The sequence below is a fragment of the Misgurnus anguillicaudatus genome, chromosome 15 (assembly GCF_027580225.2).
Source record: "Misgurnus anguillicaudatus chromosome 15, ASM2758022v2, whole genome shotgun sequence".
NCBI classification, from domain to species: Eukaryota; Metazoa; Chordata; class Actinopteri; order Cypriniformes; family Cobitidae; genus Misgurnus; species Misgurnus anguillicaudatus.
In genome coordinates, this window is record NC_073351.2 from 23,551,943 (window position 1) to 23,564,648 (window position 12,706).

A 12,706-nucleotide genomic window follows, 5' to 3' on the forward strand; every position below is an offset into this window, starting at 1 on the left:
TTTAGATTTAAACTGTGCATTTGTCTGTCCTCCAAGGACTGAGCGAAGACGGACAGGTTCACTTAAATCAAGTTTGAAGTAAATGTGCCGAAGCTGATCCGGGTGTGTATTCTGTGATCAAACCTCATTAATAATGATTTGTCGAACGGAGGAGAGAGTCACCCGTAACATGGGTCCGGGAAACCGAATAATGCTTTTCTTCTCCCTCCGCTCTCTTGTCGGTTTCACACACCACTTATCCGAAGACATTCGGGACATTCGGGACGGGCTTCCGATCCACGGCGTGCCTTACACGTCCTCGGCCGCTGACACCAAATAAATGAAGACACAGAATGGACTTGGATGTTCGGAGTTGGAGGGGCGACGGCTGAGGTGTGAAACTACTGGGCTGTAAAATTGCCCTGGCAGCCATGCTGTTGTTTCAGCAGTTCACAGCAAGCTGCTTCCCTGCCTGTTCACATCTCCGTTTCCCAACTTCTCCCCCGTATCTCTCTTCTCATCTTGTGCTTGTGGTGATACAGGCCCCAGCCAACCGGTCTTCTTCCACTTTATAAAGCAATAAGCAATCGCCTTGTTTTGCATGCATCGCTGCCAGGCGCTACACCTATATTCCCCTTTCGTTTCAGTATCAAGACTGGAATTGTAAGTGTGAAGGTGTTTCATATACAAACATAGCACCGACACAATCATTGACACATCACTAATTTGATCTAATTTGCCGGATGACGCGCACCAGATTGCATGTGATCCTATTATAATGCGAAAGTCACAGGGAAAGAAATTGACTTGGTTGTGGCAAGCTTGGTTGGATACTTCTGTGGGGAATTAAGGAAATAAGTAGCCCGTGCTCTTGCCCTCTGACCGGGGAAGTGGGATGCTGGTCTCAAACTGTGTGCGGGTTTGAAAATGATGATGATACAAAGACTAGTCATAACTTGTGTGCTAGTCATTATAACAGAGTTACCGAAAAAGGAAACACAAACAAATGCCTTTTTTAGGCTGTTATATGACCTTATTGACATCTTTGTGATTTTATTGTGATTAATTAAACTTGTTTTCCACTTCATGCTTCATTCAGGCTTAAATAGAAATGGTGGCACAGCACTGAGTTCAGGAAAAAGGGCTACGGTAAAATAAATCTAATTAAGAGTGGTGCACTTGGTGTGTTTGACATAAGAAAGGGCGTGCCATACTGAAATAGCTAATGAGCACAAGGTACGTTAACAAGCAGAATGCTGTTATATATATCCCTCATTAATGTTTCTTAGTTTTTGCTTTCAACTTCAGGCAATCTTGGTGTCAACCTAAGTGAAATAATTGTGATTGCTGCTTTTTTGCACTTGTTTTCAAGCTAAGTTTTCCTATTAATGTGTTGTTATTCTATACGTGGGCTGAGACATTATTATTAGCACTATAGCTGTCCACTTTTGTCTAATGAAAATGGATAAGTTCTGTTTCTTGTAGGATGTATTGATGATCTGATTACAAATGGATGACGATAAATAATGTTTAGGTGTAAACGATCTAAAATGGATGCTGATTGGGGTTGCAGCAGGGCGGAAAGTTTACGGTAAATTTCCGGAAACTTTCCATGGGAACTTAATTTGGGGAATTTTGGAAATATTCCAAATTGGAAACTTTACATAAATTTATGGGAATTTACAGGAATTTACCTGAATTTATGGGAATTATTTGTAAATGTATGGAAATTTATATAAACTTTATCATATAGAAACATAAATAAACATTTTGTTTGTTCAAAAGCAGACATGCATGCAGTCTAATATAGCAATAAGCCCCAAGAAGCAGTGGGTTACCAGTGCATTTTATAACAGCTAAGGGGCGTTGTTAAAACCCCCTTAGCTGTTATAAAATGCACTGTAACCCCACTGCTTCGAGGGACTTATTGCTTTTATAAAATGGTTACTTCATATACATAGCAGGATTTCATAAAATAAAACACAAATAAGTTGTAATTATATTAGTACAAATATTAGTCTTCCGCAAAACAAAGTAGTTCCTCAGAATCAAGTGTGACTGAAACAGAGCGCAATTCTCAAGCAAAACAGACGCAGCAAAGACACAATGAAAATATGATTTAAGACTGTGGTGTTTATTTTATAAATCAACATTCATCTAATTTATTTCATACATTAACATTTATATCATGCAACTGTTGAAGTGATGATCAAATATGATTGGAAGCATGCTTAACTCTTTCCCCGTCAAGTTGCCACCCAGTTTTAGTTTAATGCCTTACAGAAAAATGATCTTCTTTAAATAAACATAAAATATCAAATGAAAGGACAGACCATCCGCTTTCAAACAACAACAAAAAAAAAAAAAACGTTTCATCCTACCTTCATTTGTTCTCTAATCAGTTATCACCTCTCAAATTTTCAGCTAAAAGCGGAGATAATTCCATTTTTGTGAAGAACTTTTGTAAGAGATCAGATTCAGAGCCATTAAAACTTACACGTCACGCTAAATCCACCACAACGCTGTTGTGTTGAGTGAATGCGTCAGTGTTTAAGTTGGGTAAGATTGCCATCTAGTGGATAATCGCGGAGATATCAATTTAAGACAAAAACAACCCAGAGAACGTTTTCTCTTTATTGACGAAATGACTCAACAGTATTTATTGACATTTATCTGGATATCGCCATAATTGTGCAAATGTAGAAAAATAAAAAAATGATTAAAGACTGTGGTGTTTATTTTCATAAATCAGTACGCAGCAACAGTGGCGCAGTGATACTTGTGATGCGGTCTGAACCGTGGGTTTAGCGGGGTATTTTATCACGGCTTAGAAGAACGCGTTTCAACCAATCAGAATGAAGAACTAGAACGAGCCATTTTATAATACAAATTTTGAAGACTGAGCCGTTTGTTGCATTTCCCGCTAATTCCTATATATTCCCATTAATTACCATATATTCCCATTAATTCCCATGGAAAGTTTCCAGTTTTTAAAATTCCCAGAATTTTGCAACCCTTATGCTGATGCATCCTAATGTGTCACATACAGCAAGACTTGTTATTCAATCAGTGTGCTAAAACTACGGTTACTTAACCGTAACTGTACGCCTGATATAAAAGTCCAGTGATGCTTATCCTATGAAGCATGTACTTTTTAAATGTACTTTTTTGCATGACACAGGGAGTATTTTGAAGTATCACAAGAGTTAGATGGCTGGAGGCTTTTGATAGTCTATAGGAAGATGGCACACGGCAATTTAAAAGAGATAAAGTTTACATCGCTACCTGCATAAACAGGTGAAATAAGATCAGGAGGAGGTGACTGTCTCTTCTTATTTGGTTCTGTCCAGGAGTGTAGGATGTGGATAAAGAAAGGTTATAGTGATAACGGAAGGCGTTAAGATTAGCAGGCTGTTACTGGGTTCAACGATCACGCAGGGAGCCACATTGTTTGATTTATGAGCGTTGTGATGATCAGTGGTCGCCACATGAATAATCCATGTGCGCAGAATTAAGTCCCAGTTAAAAGACCTGCATTCGCTTAGTTTCCCCAATATGCGTTTTCTATCTCATCCACACTCATTTCATCCATAGCGCTGCTGATCTCAGAGATTGGCTTATCTGACTGTCTTTGCCCTGTAATATTGTTGGGTTTGTTTTTTGAGCTTTTTAGAATTCCTTGAAACCAATGTTTGTTTGTTATTAAGAATTGAATGCCACCAAATCGGCACAGATTAATACCTGTTGAAACTGACAGTATGTGTACTGTAGATAACGATTGCTTGAGGATGAACACACACTGAACACATGCTTTACACACTAAACACACACTTTAACAGACCATGGCTTTCTCATTGGTGCATGCCTCCTAATGAGACAAGGTTATGTTCAGCAGTCAGATACTACAGGGTCAATCACATGGTTAGTATGAGACAAAATCTATGACCTTTAGATTGAGAGATTGAGACTGCTTTCAGTAATAACAGTTTTACCTTATTATTTTGCGAAAACCCACATATTACAGGGTTTTTCCTGGGATAAAAATAGTCTTCTGTGGTGGCTGACAAACATCATACAGAGAGAGCACCAAGTACCATATCCATTTAAACTGCAAGCCCAGTACTGACAATTTTAGATTATCCTATTTTTTAATATAACAAAAAAAAATCACTGTCAGGACACTGTCAAGATTTTCAAACCATTTTATATATATACACTGTGCAAAAGTCTTAGACCACCATGCCACAATTATATTTGTTGTTTTTGCAATGTTATAGTGATCATATATAATTGTTTCTCAGTCTCTTTAATAGAAAACATCCAAAAAATACAGGAAATGTGTATATAGTATTAAAAACTGTATAAAAATAAAAAACTGAAGTGTCAAGTTTTTAGGGCAAACTCCTCTTCCACTTGAGCAGTAGCACAAAACTGCAAAGAAATAAGTCTTTTTACTTCATTCTCCTCAAAAACGCTCAAGATGTGTTTAGTGCCATGGTCACACTAAACACTGACGATGCCTAAAGATAATTTTTTTAAATTTTTTGTACATATTTTCTGTATTTTCTGTTTGTTTCTTAATAAAATAGATGGAAAAATAAATATGGATGGACATTAAAAATACAAAAACATCAAGTCTGGTGTTGGTCTAAGACTTTTGCACAGTACTGTATGTCACCATTAAAAATATGGTTACAACATCTTCTCCAATAAAGACTATACATTTAATATACACATATATTACCTGTCACCCTCACTGTCATCCTTTCCTGCCCTATTTGTATAAAAGCTGTGATTTTTCCATTGGCTTTCATTGTGTCATTCGCGAATTGGACATTAGCAGATGTGGTCACGTTGTGCACTATTCCCAGCTGTTATAAGACATCGCAAAACATTTGTGTTAACACCACTGTATAGGATTTGGTCTTGACCCTTTACCATTGTGTTTGTTTAGTTTTGAAAAATTTGCACAAGGAGAGAAAGACCAGAGACAGTGCTAAGTTTGGAGAGAAACTGCACTTAAATAAAATAAAAATTTCAATGCAGGAAAAACGCTGTACACTGTAAAAAATTAGCTGTAATTATGCAGCTGATTCCCAGTAACTTACTGTAGAAGATAAAGACTGAAAATGTTTCATGTTCTTTTTACTTTGAACAAACTGTTGCTAGTAAATAACATAAATGTAAAAGTAAGTTACTGGCAGTTGCCAGTAATACCCAGTAATACTGTAATTTCTACAGAATTTTATTACAGTGCATTATAACCATGTGATTTTCGGTCCAGTTTGCTGTTAAAATTGTTTTTTAATACATATGTTAACAAGCAGCTTAAAATTTGTTAATAATTCAACTGAGTGCTCAACCAGAATCAAATGCCATCATATAAACCCCTTGATACAATTTTTCTATACATTAGAAAAGAGAACATCACACATTTTCATTAGATTGTGATGGTTAAAATAAATCTGAGATCCGATAGGTTAATGTGCATAGTCATAGTCAGGTATAGGAATACCTGTAGTTCATCATTCATGTTTCTTGGTTGGACTGGTGCATTTTAAATCAAGAGGTAGCTTTATTTTTGAATTTACAGGTAGAATTGACAGGACAATGAAACTTACAGAACAAGTTCGGTATTTTACACTTAAAGCCCTGTTTTCAGATTGTTTATGATGAAATAGAACGGTTTTGACTGAAATTTGGACATATTATGCTGGCCAGAGAATTTTCGGTTTCTGTTGTATCAGCCCCCACCTCTACAATGGCTGCATAGAGGTGCACTGGAACAATCTAAAATGCATTAAACTTTCGTTTACAAAGACGTGAAACTCACCGAGTGGTCAGGGGTGTTCACTGATATGCTCACAAAAAATTGCTTCAAAAGATGCTTTCCAACAGGTGTTTTAGCATTCGTTGTAAAGTTGTGGACCTATTTTTCCAAACCCCTCACACCCGTATATTCTTCCGTTGAGAGCTTGAATAATAAACACTCTAGCCCAGTTGGTGGCGATAATCCGCCTTTGCCAATTGCAAGAATACAAACAACGTTCCCGGCGCTGAGTAATACCGTACCTCACAGAACATCTAATACAAGTAAAGGGAGTTGGACAAAAACTATGATAAAACCTGTTGGAAAGCATCTTTCGCAGCAATTTTTGTGTGAGCATATCAGTGAACACCCCTGACCACTCGAAAGTTTAATGCATTTCAGGAAGGATTGTTCCAGTGCACCTATGCAGCCATTGTAGAGGGGCTGATACAACAAACACCCGAAAATTCTCGGGCCAGCATCATATGTCCAAATTTCAGTCAAAATCGTTCTATTTCATCATAAACTATCTGAAAACAGGGCTTTAACTGTAAAATACTGAACATGTCCTTTAAAGTAGCATGAAATACCACTTTCTACTTATATAAAAGATGGGGTGGCTCAGTGAGTAGCACTGTTGCCTCACAGCACAAAGGTCTCTGGTTCGATCACCAACAAACTTCTGTGTAAAATTTGCATGTTCTCCCTGTGTCAGCCTTCCCATAGTCGAAAAACATGCAAGTTAGGTGAATTGGAGATGCCAAATTGTCCTGTGTGTGGATTAACTTGTGTATAGATTGACTTGTGTGTGTATTAACCGGTTCTTTCCATGAATAAATCCATAAGAATGAAACCAACAAACAAGCCATTTTTAAAACCAATCGCTGAAATTCTCATGATCTGTTATTTAGTATCATTCCAGCACATCTAATCTGAGCCTTCACTTTAAAGTCAGCAGTGACTTTAGTTTCAAAATGATTGAGTAAAATGGACACCGGTTTCTCCTAAATGAAGATGGAGATAAATAATCAAAGCATGGTGACACGCTGACATAAACTTAAGATGCGGTCACGACTCCTGTGTGAATGGATGACTTGATTTTACTTTATTGTTGCGAGAGCTGCCAGCAGACCCATAACATCACTCACTCAGGGACTCAGATGTTGGGGATCAGGGAATTGGTTGGTTAATTGCATTGAGCTTTAATACGTGCGTGTCTTGAATCATGTCAGCGTCTCCTTTGGTTGACAGAGTGGGAGACTTGGTCTATGAGTATCTTTATCCTCACAAAAATCTGTGCTCACTATTCAAAGAGCAGTACTTTTGACATTCACATATTTAAATACAACAAAGTCTGCATGATTCACAATACTTCACTGTTGAATTTCTTTTGTGCTTCTCGCCCATTACAAATGCCCCCCTGTGCGATGGATAAAAGGAGTTTGAGTTTATGAACAGAGTCTTTAGTGTGTGAAATACAGATAAGCAAACACAATGAAACACGTTGTTTCTATTTTGAATGCTGGGCAGGCAGAGGAGAGGACAAATATATACAACCGACCGTATTGATCTGAGTTTTAGGGTATTGTTCTATGTGTACAGACTCCATAATGAGAAATAAAATGATGGGTGGCTCCATATTTCAGTTACACAGTCTGGGGAGAAATACTCTCTCTCACCCATTTGTCTAATCCTTGTCAGAACCCAAAAATACATGCAGCAGAACGGAGCATAGTGCATTTTGCCATTTCAATAACGCTAAGCTGTTTGTCTGAGAAGCATTATTCTAACATCAATCCAGAAGCAATGAAGTGTGATTGAAGGCTGCTGTTTTTAAACTAATAATACTTGATTAATAGCGATTACATTAACCATCAACCATTTTTCCTGACTCAACACTTCGCTCGTTGCGATGCTGAAAAATGGGCCTTCATCGCCGTCTTATCTAAAGTCTGCTGATGGGAAGATGCAAGTGCGCTTCGGCTTTTCGTTTGCATTATTTACAGAGTTAGCAGCTTTCAAATGGAAATTCTACTTTTAGTTCATTTTAACTTTCACCTTTCATTCAGTTAGCTTTCAATTACACACTTCATTATGTCCTGTAATGAGTCCAGTGATGTGTCTATACATTCTACCCTGAGGACCTTATTGGGGTAATATATGCAATCTCATTTTGCACCCCAAGGCTTGTCGCCACTAATAAACAGGAATTCAAACATGGTTGTTCGTAGAATTTTCTCTCTGGATTCTGAAAAAAAATACATCTTATGTAAATCCAACGCTGTCAGCAATGAGTCACGGGTTATTGCACCTTCATCACATCTTCGTTCGTAACTGTGTGGTGAAACTGGCACATGGCTTTGATGCTCCACAGGCTACATGCACAGAAAGGCTGAAGCTGGATGCTTTAAGCTGGTACACGAATACAGATGTGAGTGCCTGGCTTGCGCATTGTCAGGTTGGATAGTTTTAATGTACACTTAAACATTGGTGTGGTGGTAACAATCCTTATTACTGTAAGGGATCAATGGAGTTACCTTCAAATTCTTGTGCTATTAAAGTGAATGTGTTATTTTGCAAGTTGCTAAAACATGACATACTTAATCTGGATTCTCCTTTAACCGTCGCTCTATTGTTATACTGTAGTACAATAAGAAGTCTCAAGTGTGAACAATGCTTAGGCCAGTTGAGAAAATTGTCACTTGACACAAATGTTTACCATTTGCATGCATTTTAGGCTATACTACTTTATAATTTAAAGGTCACATTTTTCCTGATCCAATTTTTTAAACCCTAATTAATGTGTAATGTTGCTGTAAATGCATAAATAATAGCTGTAAAATGATAAAGCTCAAAGTTCACTGCCAGGCGATTTATTTTCTTTAACAGAATTCGCCTTTCAAAGCCTACAGCGAACGGCCGGTCTGGACTACAGCCCTCTACTTCCTGCTTTAATGACAGTTTTTTTACTAAACTCCGCCCACAGGAATAAGTCAGTCGCCAGCTAAGCTGCTTTCGAATCACAACATATTAAACAAACTACACAATCAAAACGCGATACGTATTTCTGAAGGAGGGACTTTATAGAACAAGGAAGACATCAGCCCGTTTTGATGACAGTGAAAACAGCGCTATACAGATATTTAAATCGTGTGAAAAATACCGCGTTTTTTTTACACGTGAAATATGAACACATGTTATATTGCGCGCTGTAAACACAATCAAAGCTTCAAAAACAGAAAGAACGGGACCTTTAAATATTCAAGTACAATAAGACTTAAAACATATCTTTAACATCCAAAGTGCCCCCTCTGGATCTCTGCATCTCAAGTCTTCAGATGCACAAATACATGCAAACGATTCAGACAGCGAGTTTACATTCTCTTGCGCTTGAAGGGACATACAAAATTATCTCAAAATGCATGCGATTATCCTCGTCGTAAACATAAGATTAAATAAATGTGAACAGTCCAGAAATGTTACAGTATATTGGGTTCTTGTAGTGGTCTTAAAGTGACAGCGGCCCATATAAACATGTTAATCAGACAACAACAGACAAAGACAGAAATTATTATTATTATTCTTGACTTTTGTTAATAATAAATATGAATTTATTATTAATTTATCCAGTGAGAACTATGCAATATTATTTGATACTTCAATTAAAAAAAAAACATATTCAACTTCTGTACCTGAAAACTACAAAACTGTTAGACTAACCTGAAAACCTGAACAGCACTGTTTATTTTATTAAGTTCATTATTTGTTCTTATTTTATTACTGGTTGTTTTCTTGAACAATATTTGAAATCTATAGTTAGGCTAGTAATTTTTGGTGTCATAACATTGTCTATTAAGGTTACATGGGTTAAAATTAGTGATGAAAACAAAAGGCCTAGTTTATTTAGCCTGATCTCACAAATTTCTGTGTTATAGTTACGGAATATTTTGCTCATATTTTGCGCATTTTTCCGTGTCTGTACCACAGACTTTCTTTTCCGTGTCAGTTTCACGTATTGGTTATTCAGTTGTTTTTCCTATTTTCTTACCATTGTCGTTTGGGTTTGGGGTTAGAACGACTTTCTGTTACATAAAATGACATCCTAACCCTAATGTCAGGCGACAATTGTTTAAAATCCGGAAAAAATTAGTATAAACCAATAGTTAAAGTGACATAACACAAACCCCAAATCTAACCCCAAACCCAATGGTTTAAAAGTAGGAAAAACAATTGAGTAACCAATACGTGAAACTGACACAGAAAAGAAAGTCTGTGGTACGGACGCAGAAAAATGTGGAGATCCGTGACAATGACATGGATAAATGAGCTAAATATTCCGTGACTATACTACGGAAATGTGTGAGATCGTGCTGGGTTTCCCGATAACGATTGAACTTAGCACTTAAAAGCGCTTTCTACGAGCTACCTAACGAACATTCGTTGTTCATTTACGTGCGTTTCCCAAAGATGCACGTGAAACGATCGCTCGCAGCTGGGTTTTAAGTGCTACTTACGAGTCGCTATCCATTTGTCAAGTGCTGAAATGTCACCAATAGAATGACTCGAATTTGTAGCAGAAGCTTGTTTAGGCTAATGATCTTCAGCCGATGTGCACTAATATTTTTATTAATATATTTTCATTATTGTTCAATGACTTTTTAAATGTTTTAATAATTTATTTAATATTCTTTTCCGTATTTAGTTAGGACTCGTCCCACTGCGAAATGCCTTCTGCGTTTCTATTATAGTTTAGATTATTATTATTATTTGTTGTTTATTATTTATGTTTATTAATTATTATGGATTATTGCATTGTACCGTAAATATTTATTTGGTTTCTTTAATTAGATGCCATTTCCCTTCAAAACAATGTTTAGATGAATTATAGCAGCAATCGGTATGAACCATTTATCAATTTGCTATACCAACTTTTATCAAAATACAAAAAACTTTTACCAACTTGTACAAAAACACGTTTTCCTTCTTTATTAATTTATGTTTAGTCATTTAAATTTGATTTCTCATTTGAATTTTAAATATATTATATTATATATTTAATATAAAATAAACAAAGAAGAACCCAATAAATAAATACACATTTAAAACATTACATTATCGTCATTGCAGGAGTGCAATTTGCTGGTTGTCCTGTAGGTGACCTTGTAACTCTGTTGTCTTATGATGCACTTATGAATGAACGATTACTCCAGAGCACTCGTAGATCTACGATGATTTTCAAGTGCAACTTAAGTTACGAAGCTTTTGGGAAACAGCCCGTAATTCTAAGATGATTCGTACAATCGTTTTTACGATCTACTTAGCCTTACGATGCTTTTGGGAAACCCGGCCCAGGTTGATTTTATTTGAGTGCTTTTGTGGTGGGGCCAGTGAAAATTTTGGCAGGGCAAGTAAAAATCCAAACCACTAGGCCGACTGGGCCACCCTTAAAAAATCATCAGCATTGAGCCTGGCGTGGCTGTAAGCTCCTCTGTTCACGTACTCGCATAAACTATGCTGAACTCTGACGGCTGAACTCTTGTTTGTGTCTGCAGCACAGGTCACTTCTAGACAGCCTGTCGCATCCGCTGTGCCTTTAACTCGTCTTCCTGCACTTGTGTCCTCGCCCGCGGCTCTCCGCCGGGCCTCTTCTACATCTGGAGGGGAAAAAGAATAAATAATGAATCCAGATGACAGTTAAGAAAAGGGGTCGATATCTTTTGTTTGCATCCGTAGTGTTATTTTTTATCTCGTCCCCAATCCCACGAAAATGACCCGAGGCCCATCGTGGACGTAATGAAAATCCTCGTAATGAGGCTGAGGAATATAAGGCCCCTAGTTAGACCCGAGCTGTCGGAACGGCGGTACTTGTCATTGTGTCGTTAATGGTCGTTCTCCTTCTCTATTGTCGAGAATGCTCTTGTGGCGCTTGCCGAAAGATGAGAGCCAGTGACACTCCATGCTCTTAAGGTAATATGAGCTCTCACCCTTGTGTGTTCGCCGGAGGTGAATGAGCCTAATGTTTCATCGCCTCTAAACAGGAGGCGCAGTTTAGATTTAATATCGGGGATTTAGCAGCTGTTGCATTGGGGATCTCCTAATGCCTGATTTTCCCGAGAGTCCATCTTCTCCTTCCTGTATCTCAATCTTTTATTTCTGTCGGACCTTTTCTTTACTCTCTTCTGCACTCTTGTTCTAAGCACACACCGTTTACTCTTCTCTCCCCTTTAATACCCAGGTGCCCTCTCTTTGCTTGGAGTCTGATTATTAGTCTGTCTGGTCTCCAGCTCATCTCTGTCTGGGTTAGGCAAGCAGTGATCTTCCACAGCAGACATCTCTGTGGACTTCAGCAGCTAGTGGTCTGAGGTGAGTTCAACTGGGATCCGGCCCCGATCCTCCTGCCTGTACAACTTCACAATTACCGTTACGCCAGTCAGATCCATACAGCCTTAATTCTCAGAAATCAGTGTTCATTAGAGTCACCTGCACTTCAAGAGGAAACACAGAATAATTTGATGTCAGATGCCTCATTACGATACTCTACTTAAAGCCATGAGAACTGTACGATCTTTCATGCTCAAGAGTCACTGCAGGTCTGTGGGGAAAACAGAGAGCCGCAGATGCATTTTGATTAAAGGCTAAGTGATCTTACGGTGAAACATCAGTAATTTATAATGCATAGCATTCACTTCTTCAAAAAAAGGTCTGATCATCCCTTAAATATTATTGCATTTGCCATCTACGGTATATGTGAGGAGTCACTTTACTTTTATTCCTATATTATTGAAGTCACTTAGTAATTGTCATGACTAGATTAAAGGGCTAGAGACATAAATATATGAATCTGAGCAGTCAGAGCAATATAATCCTACTGACAGGACGATCTAAAACCATGTTATACATAACAAGTGAAAAAGAATA

At 37.6% G+C, this 12,706-nt stretch overlaps 1 protein-coding gene across 2 annotated transcripts in view; it reads left to right on the forward strand.

The window, feature by feature from the left end:
• megf11 (multiple EGF-like-domains 11) overlaps positions 1-12,706 on the forward strand; it is a 155,222-nt gene that overhangs the window by 15,407 nt on the left and 127,109 nt on the right. For both annotated transcript variants that reach the window (XM_055174098.2, XM_055174099.2), the window contains exon 2: positions 12,024-12,151. The gene's annotated coding sequence lies outside the window, so the exon portion shown is untranslated. The remainder of the gene's footprint in view (positions 1-12,023; positions 12,152-12,706) is intronic.